The sequence below is a fragment of the Rhipicephalus sanguineus genome, chromosome 5, assembly GCF_013339695.2.
Source record: "Rhipicephalus sanguineus isolate Rsan-2018 chromosome 5, BIME_Rsan_1.4, whole genome shotgun sequence".
In the NCBI taxonomy this organism is placed as follows: domain Eukaryota; kingdom Metazoa; phylum Arthropoda; class Arachnida; order Ixodida; family Ixodidae; genus Rhipicephalus; species Rhipicephalus sanguineus.
Window position 1 is genome coordinate 99,834,095 of NC_051180.1, and position 10,900 is coordinate 99,844,994.

Sequence of the window (10,900 nt, forward strand, 5' to 3'; positions counted from 1 at the left end):
AGCACTCTACTGAAGTATACACTTCAGCAGCCGAGGCCGGGGGGGGGGGGGGGGGGCTAGGGGGTGTGCTTTGCAGGCCAAGAAAAAATCCGTGGATTGACAGTAATGTGTGAAACTGGAATCGAAAACATAATCATTTTCAGCACGCATGTACCAAGCTTGAACTTTACAAACGAATGTTACAAGCACAAAACAAAAAAGTCTTTCAGTGCAACTTTTGGTGCTGGACATTATTAGCCAACTCGCAAATATTTACATGAAGGTGGCTCACCGACAGAGGCAGAAAGTCTTAGAGATGTTCACCAGTTTGTCGGGAACGCAAGTTTTTATTCGATGAACTCCATTCCCGAGAAAGTCTGTTTACTGACGTATTTACTGCCCAACGCTGTTGTCAAGGCTACCACAGTTTTCTAAAACTAGAAGACTTTAAGTCTATGAGGCCATAGTAAAACTCCACAGTGTCTTTCGCATCAAATGCGTCTTTGAGTTCCTCGTCTGTCTCCAGATCAGCTGGTTTCAACTGATACATCTCTCCACCTGAAAAGCCTTCTGAAAGAATGGGATGATACTCGAACGTTTTTGTTTTGTTATCAAATAACCCAACTTCGAACTCCCTCTTCAAACCCCGTAATATTCGACAGAGTTTTTTTATAGAAAGTGGTTTGCCCGTATCTCCCACAAAACTTTTGCAGAAAGGGACGTGACAAAGGTTACACCCACTAGCCTGCTGTTGGAAAAGGTTAAGTATCAGCTCAAGAGCCTTAACATCTGCGAGCACGCGAAACACAAATATCCCTTTTCTTGGATGAAGCTGCCTCCCCAACCGAGGATTTTGACAATCTCTATTGCCGCTTTTTTGGACCTGTGCAAAGAAATGAAGTGAAGGCGTTAGCTGGCTAAGTGTGAAGATGGGAAACCCTGCCAATTGGAAGCCACTTCTCTTTCTTCCGATCTAACACCATTTGAAGTCAAGCTGCCATGTCATCCTTCAGATAGGAAGTGACAAGGGGACGACGTGTGGTTCTGATGTCGTGCCGGGGTCCGCGTAATACTGCCTTGCGGGCCTTAAGTTGCCGACTCCTGGCTTACGTAACCACGGCAAGAAGCCTAACTCATCCATCTGCAAATTTCGCAGGAACAGTCTTTCCACTCTATTAAGCATCTTTCACTCTGCTACAAGTGCCAGTTCCAGGCTAACGTAGCGTGGAGTAGGGACCTTCAATGTATTTTCAGTCAGCACGTGTCGGTTCTTCGTAATAAACTGTCAATCGGAACTCAACAAATGCCTAGAAAGAACTTCAACAACTCCTACATTTGGAAACAACATTGATGGTACGTCCAACTTCATAATTATGTTTTGATGAGACATTTCGTCCTCTTTACACAGCGTCTCCACTTTGGCGTCTCTTAGTCAAACAAAGTTCCTGACGAAACAATGCAATATATTAGACGGTTTTATTGAAAGGGTCAGAAGCCTAAGGTGTTTCATCACCGTACATGAAATATGATAATTCACTGATGCTTCAGCAGGCGTCTAAATGAGCGAGTCTGAGCCTAAAAAGACATATCTGTGGTGACCTGAAAAAATAATTAAAAAATCCTATATGTTCTTCGGCTGATCGAGTGCCACAAACGATAGTAAGGGTGCCCATAAATTGGTCTTACCTAATGGTGAGTAATATACGCTATAAAAGGCAGTACCCAACGAAAAGGCCGTTTCTCTCACACTTGCATTTAGGACATTCCATGCGGGTATGTTGGAGGAGACTTACAGGGTTTTTCCGTGAAGTAGTGAGATTGGGTATGGTATACAGAATTTCTTGATCCGATCGCTAAATTTTGTAAACATTCTTCAAACTAGTCTCATTGGGCATCGATACACCTCTTTAACGCGATGCCCATGCTGAAATAGCTGCCTGAAAGTCAGCTGCCGTAAGCTCTTTCAGAGACTTTGTGACAGTCCGATGGATGGCGGGAACACCGCCAAAACGGTGACCTTTCAGGCTTCTCTTGAACTTTGTGAACAGGAAGAAGTCTGCGAGGCCCACAATTCTCAAACGCCCACTCTTCTCCCCAACACTTTCGACATTCCTGCTATCAACAAGGTTTCTCTATATACGAGAGGCATAGTTGGCAAAACAGACGAGCCAGCACTATGTCAAGCACCTTCAGAATATCAAAATGCAGGAAGAAAAAGATTGCTTTCATAGGAGAGGTATAGCTTAAAGGCGTACCACCTGCGTCTTTCGATAAGACTGAAGCTATTTCTTATTGCCACGCTATTTCTACAGTAAACATTAGCTGGCATTGATGTGTGGAAACTCATACATCATTGGTCCGGAGCTCCGAAACATCTACGCTGAATATATGATGCATAGTCACAGCACAGTGGCACTGCAGCTCAATATCCCAGGCACAGGCGCTGGTTCTGCAGCATATCGCTGCGTTCTTCAGAATTTCTTTGTGAACAATTTTTCTTCAAGGCCGAAATAGGTCTTTGGCCATGCTGCCGCCTGGGAAAGCGATCGACGTAAAGTCAAAATGATTGAAAGTTACTTGAAGAAAAGCCAACAAATGCTACGGCACATGAGAAAGAAGCAGACGCACACAACGCTGGAACTTGTTAGTTCCAGATTGGAACTAACAACTGCGTTAGTGCCAGCGTTGTGTGCGTCTGCTTTTTTCTCATGTCCCATGAATTTGCTCGCTTTTCTTCGAGCAACATGTACCAGCTGGGCTTTATTTGGGCTCTTCTGCATTGGAAGTTCTCTTGAGAAAGCCTTTTTTAGGTTATTTGTTTAAATCATAATACACATCATGTGAAACGTTGATAAGAGATTTCAACATTTCAACAATTTTATACACTTCTTCGGTACGTACTTCCTCCTGCGGTTATTGTTAATTGTGTGAAGGGCTTTGTGCCCGACGGTCTTGTATTGGGTCCATTTCTAAGCGGAGCTTCTCCGAAGATGCGTGATGAAATCGTGCGCCATGCCTTATCCGCCCAATTTCGTCATGTTCCCCTGTCCTGTATTCATTGACATTTTTTAAAACACTTCGAAGTTGTGTTATCTTTCATGATTTCTTACTCGCGGTTGGCTTTCTAAAAAAGTGCTTTCTTTTTCGTTGTCGATACATCTGTTTAGGCTCAGTTATGTACAAGCTTTCACATAAACTCCTCGCTTGTACCATTCTATGTTCACGGTTGCTGGTTCGGATATAATTTTATTTGTCCAGCGGGTTAAGAGGCTACTGTGGAACAAGCCCTCCAAGAAGCTCTAGATGCGACTGAGTCTTTCCTGGCGGACACAGGACTTGCACTCTCTCCGGAGAAATCAGAGCTCCTGCTGTATTAGACAAGCACGACAGGGAGCTAGGGGTTTAACCCCCCTTAATCAAATACCCATCAGTATCCACAACAAAGACGGATACGACATCTCACGAGTTGATTCTATTTATATCTTGGGTCTCGTGATAGATGCAAAAGGATGTAATGCCAGGGCCATAGCTCATCTAAACACAAAGACGGAAAACGTCATGAGGCTAATCATGAGAGTTTCCGGTAGGAAAGGTGGAATAGGGGAGGACATGCTGCTTAGGGTTCATCGTGCCTTCCTTATGAGCCACGTCAACTACATAGTATCGGCTCTTAAGTGGACAAAATCAGAAAAGAATAAGATAGATACACTTATGCACAAAAGTATCAAGAAAGTGCTCGGTATCCCAATTAGAACCTGGACGGAAGCTTTTATGAAGTTAGGGGTCCATAATACCATGGATGAGCTAGCAGAAGCACAAAGGAGGGCGCAAATTATCAGATTATCTGGAACTAAAGCTGAAGGTACCTGCTACTTGCCGCAGGCCTGCAACCCGGCATTAACAAAGGCGAGGCTATTCAACTAGGCAGTCAAGTCAGGGAATCCTTCATTGTTGACCCATTCCCAAGAAACGTCTATCCATAATTCAATAAGGGTCGAAGGCTCGCGAAGGCCAAAGCACTCTTGAAGAACACAGTGGGTACAGAAGCTTTCGTAGACGCAGCCCGTCACGAAAACGCTTGCAGACTTCCGGTCGCTATAGTCGATCACAAAGGAGACCTTCTCTCGTCAGCCTCACTTCATATATCAATGGCAGAAGTAACTCAACAGGTAGCTATGGCTACGGCACTACTGGATCCGAAACGCACCACCATTTACACTGACTCACGAGCTGCCGTCAAGGCTTTTCAGTCGGGTCTAATCTCCAGAGAGGCCGCGAGGGTCCTTAACGGCAGGCTCTTGCACCACATTGTCCACATTGTCTGGTTCCCGGCTCACATGGGTCTGGACGTAATACCGGGCCAACCGAACCCCGACGAGATCGCTCATAATCGTGCGCGAGGATTCGTATGCCGCGGCGATGTGGGGCCTTCTAATGGTTCGGAACAGCTCGAGTTCGGCGATTCACTAGTCACCTTTCACGAGATTATCTCGCACTACAGGGGGATTACACGGCTGTTTTGATCCCCTCACCACAAACTTGGTAGAGCAAATTATCACGCTGAAAATGCTCTAAACGGATTCGTATCCTTCAAGGAGCTTCATGAGTAGAACACATGAGAACACATGCGAATACATCCATGCCCAGACTGCGGTGACGTTAGCTTATTGAAACACATGCTCTGGCGATGCCCTGCCTTGCAGGACTAGTCAAGAAGCCTGGTGGACCGCTGCTATCAACGACCTCAGCTACGACGTCCAGCTCCTGGCTGTGCGGAAGGCCCGTAAGAGGGCGGAGAGGCTCGGCCTCCTCGTCCCGACATGGGACTAGCCATGAGTTGGATATGTAAACATCTCATAGTCTTCCCTGAGGACCAAATAAATGTCTTTTCTCTCTCTCTCTACCATACGAATAAACTAAAATGTGATGATGTGCACTGTATTAGATCATTCGAGTGGTTGTCTTCTCATGCTCCTTTTGTTCTACCACGACATGGCTATTTCTACTATTCCTCAGGTTGCCATCAAAGCGTGGAAAAATGTTTTGGCATACGTTTATTATCAGCACAGTACCACTGGTAGTGAGTTTAGTGAGCTTTCGGTAGTATTTACAGTAATGCAAATAACAAGGGCCTACCACTACGCTAAAAAGTTTTTTTTTCAGAAAACACGCACTAGTTACTAAAACCTTTTACGAAGACCTAAAAAAATCACAGCATATCCACGGAGTGAATGATGATGAGTGGGCGAAGCTGCGGAGGTTCATCGGTAAACCGTGAATCTTCCGTGAATTCTGCCCAGTACATCATCACCGACGTGAGATCGGGCGCGTTTATACTAAAGGTTCGATGAGTTATGACGACTTGCAGCTCACTTTAATTTTACATGTACGCAGTGAATTTTCATTGTTTAGAAAACCATTGCTTTAGAAAACATCTGGCGTCTTTCGTTAAGCAGCGGGCGTCTTTTTGTTTTGCATTAGAAACATCTGGCGTTCTTTTCTTTTGCTTTTAGAAAACATCTGGTGTCTTTCGTTTATTTATTTCACCAATCGACGGCGCTTTGAACAAAATTTTTATTGTTTAATCACGCACAGGAGAAATATCACCACGCACTACCTTGGAGGTAAACAATGGCTGTTAATGGGAATGAGAGACAGAAGAAGTCGGCTTTTAGCTAACACTTACACTTCTACTTCTACTAACGTTTCCTACTGGAACATGCCAATGGCTGCTAATGGGGAATGATAGGCAGAAGAATTGGGCTTTTAGTTAACGCGCACGCTGCGAATTTTTTATTGTTCAACAACGCACAGGAAAAATCTCCCACCGGCACCACCTTTGAGGTCAAGACCTGGTACTAGCGTTACGACTGGTTGCGCACTACTACGACTACGAGGGACGAACGGGTGACGCCTTAAGGAGCTTCGCCCCTAAAAACATAGGCAAAACGCTTGCCAGTGATCGCGGTTCAGCGGGTAACCGGAGAATTATACGGCAGCAATAGGGATGGTAGCGACATCAGACAACGCAGACTCTAACCAGAAACACGAACAACTAATAATCAATTGCTTGCACATTCTTTATTGCACTGGTTTCGAGAGTCAATATAGTTACATAGCAAATAATTAGTAGAGCTTTAACGATTTTTCTTCGAGAACAGTACTAAGTCCTAGTAGTGGGACAAAACGCCACAAGATAGGGCCACCAGCTTTGCAACTTCCGTCGATGGTTCTAGTACGACGGTGATAAACCAAAAATGAGAAACTTGCGTATAAACTAAATATTTTTATAGCTTGCGTATTGCAAGCCCTATAACATTAGCAAACTAGTGACTGTGAACATTCAAGTACTGCATTCCGAAGGACTAAGCAAGCATCCACTGTGACGGGCAACCAAAACACGTAAGAGATGACATAGAAACGTGTGTTGGATCGAGATAACCAATGCTGGGCAAACTGTCTTCATTGTTCCTTGATACACTGTGTAAATGCTAGAGCCCGGTCAATAGAGAGGAACCATTCATCTTAGCAGTGACGACTCTCACAAGATCGATGGATCGAGTGGCATGCGGACGGAATCGTGTACCGCTTCTGCACGTCCGTGGTTTTGGGATCATCCACAATGGTGACAATGTAATAAAGGTAACGGTATATCTTTGAAAAGAGTGGCTTGTAGGCGAAGACAGATGGGAGATCAAGAAGTAGGGGTAAACCTCTCGCCATGTGGTTACGGTGCTCGACTGCTGACCCGCAGTTCTCGGGATCGAATCTCGGCCACGGCGGTGGCATTTTCAATGGAGGCTAAAATGCTCGAGGCCCATGTTCTTTAATTGTGGTGCACATTAAAAGGACCCCAGGTGGTCGAAATTTCCGGAGCCCTCCACTAGGGAGTCTGCCACTAGGGAGTCTGCCATTAAACCCTAAAAAATAATTATTAACCTCTTGCCGCAAAAATCACGCGAATCTCGCGCACACCGATATCAGACGCCGAGCCCAATACCGCCACAAAAAACCATGCACCCAAAGAGCAACATCCCCAGAACTGCACGTGGTATTATCTACGATCACGATGGAAAATATTAGCGGGGTGCAGCAGTATCGAAGGTCTACGTAAATACACATGTGACAGCTGCTTTGGAGACACATTATTTCCGGTCTTAAAAGCTTCGCCTAATTTTTGCCTCGGTGACAGCGAATACTGCAGCGATGCACTGCTCATTGTTCCCGGATCACTGTTGCCAAGTGGCGCTAACCACCACAAAAGTGTCGCAGAAATAGGAAAACTAAGGTTAATCTGCGTTATGGTGAAGAAAGCTGGGCTGCGAAATCATTAGTTTTAAGAGCCGAACTCTTTAAGCTTTTCGTTGCGCCTGGTAGTGCGTACAGGAATTATCATCATGAGCCGGTATGCGCTCGCGGCGTCCTTTTCAATTTCTGCTTCGCTCCGATTTGTCCAGCGTGGAATACAAAAACTATCATGCTCGAGTGTGTTACGCGATTAAAGATCACGTAACATCACGTAACAACTAGTCACGCGACTAAAAATAAACTAACATTCCGTAAAAATACTAACGTGAATAAAAATATGTAACATCACGGAATAACTAGTCGCGCGACTAAAAATTGCGTAACATCATGTAACATCTAGTCACGTGACTAAAAAGACACGTTGCGTTACGTAATTAGTCACGTGGCTATTATCATGTAACGTAACGCAACTACTCGTGTGACTACGAAACATGTAATATCACGCAACACCTAGTCACGTGACTAAAGACCAAGTAACACTTAGTCACGTGACTAAAAATCACGCGACATCGCGTAATAACTAGTCACGTGAGAAGTTCCCGCCATGAACCACGTAACAGGTATTCACGTGACTAAAATTACAACATCAAGTAACAGGTGGTCACGCGACATCTCTAGCCCAGCCTAACCAAGTCTAGTCATACTTGGCATCTCTAGCAAGAGCTTCACATTACTAGCAAAACATAGCTTGTCCTAACTTGACTTAACTTAACCTAACTTAACTCGGCCCCGCCACGGTGGTCTAGTGGTTATGGCGCTGGACTGCGGACCCGAAGGTCGCGGGATCGAATCCCGGCCGCGGCGGCTGCATTTTCGATGGAGGCGAAAATGTCTGAGGCCCGTGTACTTAGATTTAGGTGCACGTTAAAGAACCCCAGGTGGTCGAAATTTCCGGAGCCCTCCACTACGACGTCTCTCATAATCATATCGTGGTTTTGGGACGTTAAACCCCAGATATTATTATTAACCTAACTTAACTTGTCCAGAGGAAGGAAACCTGAATTCAGGTAGGCAGGACATTAGGCCGAATGTAAATAATAACAATGTCGACTTCTTAGCTTGGTGGCCCACACGTTACCGCCCCGTTACAAAGTGCGCGCTAATAGCATCCATCCATCGCTCCATCCATCCATTTTCTGTGAGCAAGTACGGGTTTCGGAACGAAGTGTCGCAACTTTTGTGATGCCTAGCTGAGATTCAGGCTCATCTTCTGAGCAGTCCAATGGCCTTAGCGCTATTCGAAAGATGGTAAGACTTCAAGGCGCGGACACGGTCTAAGTAGCGTCATGTCAAGCTCGGTAAATAAGGGTTCGCGTTTTTTAATGATTCGTTGTACAAAGTCTTCTCGTATTTGGGACAAATGACGCGTAATTGAGTTAATGCGAGCGTCTTCATTAGCGAGGCTCCGCAGTGGGCACGTGGGCTCGCAAACGTTCCGATAAAAAGGTTCACAACAGCAAATGCTTGCGATTGCCGTATGCTTAAACGACACACAAAGACACTTCAGCTTTTACGTGCGTGAACGCAGCACTTCTCGTACATGGGCTTTCAAAGTCAGGTCTCTATTTAATAAACAGTTGTCACGAATTATTACGAGGGCGTATTAGTAACTGCTGCGACACTAATTGCTTATCACTGCTAGCTGCACAAGAAAGGGGAACTGCGTCAACCAACCTATTACCTAACAATCTGCACAACCTAAAGAACGAAGTAGGACATCAGATTACGTATGCATACAATTAAGCTATCAAACAAGGTTGTTGAAGTTTCTCGATACTTGTTTGCAAGGTACCCTAAGTACTCTCCGTTTTATATTCATCCCCTCTATTGTAAATCCGGCAGCCCGCCACATGGACAGATATTCTTGAAAAAAAAATCACATGCACCTGTTTGAAGCGGATTGTATTGTAGATTCCATCGTAACAGATCCCACACGTATAATGTACGGATTTCCTTATAGACTAACGCAATAACGCAACCAAGAACCACAGACCGAACGGCTGTCTACCGGATGCAGCCACCTTGCGTCACGAACCCTCGCCCTCACCGTCACCTTCATCGTCAGCAGCCACGCGCTCCGAGTATCGCGTTTAAATCGTCGGGTACTGTACACTATACGCCGGGCATGACATAATAAATCAGTTAGGTGAACATTACATCTCTAGTTTCGCTAAACTTCCTGAATCACGCAAAATTTAGGTAGATCTTTTGATTGCTCTGACAGAAGACATCACCACGTACATTAAATAAATTAACTTTTTTTTAAAGCTGCGACGAAGCTTAGCGAATTGTCGTTGCCGATATGTACAGTTTTTTCTGTTCCAGTGTACCTAAATGACAGCTGCGATTCGAAAACTTCCCCTCAGAGACGCTAAGCGATTTCCTTTGAACACACATAGCAATCCCTCGGGAAAATGTGACACTTTGTGTCCACTTCCGTTACGTTGACGGCTTCCTTAAAATGTTTTCTCGCTTTCTTTCAAAAACATCATTCCTTTATTCTCTCTCTATCATCGTGAAGAGCCGTATTCGTACTCGAAAGCAGAGGTCACTGGAATCGGCATGCAAAAAAACTTCGAGGAGTGGTAGCTGTGCCCTCTTCAAAACCGCTCAGCGTTCAGACATTATAATTCTTTTTCTTCTCAACCGTGTCCGTTTGAGGCACAGAAAACAACAAGCGAACGCCTGGAGAGAATGTGGCTAAGAACGTGACTCGGGCCGGTGCTGCTTGGCACGGGGGGAGGACAACCGTGCGAACAAGTTTTTGAAAAAAGTGTTCAGGACGCGAAACGTGCAAAAATAAAAGAATAATCCAGTGGCAACAAAGCGTCCATCGAAAATGTCGCTTGTCCGCGCTGTTTCTTGAACTTGTTTATCTTTTATGCGCAAAATCTGATTTTGATTCGGAGCAACGTAGTCGTTTGAAAGCGGAGTGGTGAAAACGAGCACGTCCCTGCGGGGAAGCACATAAGCAGGAAACTTTATAGTAGAGGCGCGGGTCCGATCACTCATGTGGGTGACTTTAAAGTGTATGGCGGCCTGTCATCAGGTTGCGGACCATAAAGTGTCCGGCGGAGCCCTAACAAGGAGAACTTTTAAAGCTGGCGGATGCTTGATCCACGCGTGTAGTTTGTTCTTGCGCTTGTCTTTTTTTTTTTATCCGAAGAAACGCCAGTACCTCTTCGCCAGAAGCCCCTTGCTGTCAAGTAAAAAAAAAAGGTAATAAAAGAAGGAGTGGAGGAAAAGGACCATGGACACACCAAGAGTGTGAGGAAACATTCGTGGAAAAAGTCTCTTTCTTGAGTTGATGACCGAGTTGTTCGAGAGCCACGTAGGAGAATTTGACTGCAACCAGAGTACTTCGAAATTACTTTCGAGTCCTGCTAGGCGATTGCGTAAGGGACAGTGTAACATTTCCAGAACTTAATTATCTGAAGGCACCGCATCAGACCTCCTGAACATAAATGTCTATGCTGTTTTCATCAAATCTACTTTGTTCTCGATGTGCTTATTTACATATGCATAAATACGTACCTAATTTCTGCAGAACATGAAGCTTTAAATTAATGTAAATCAGCTTCGAGCATGTATATGTTCTTGCCTGCTGTCTTCG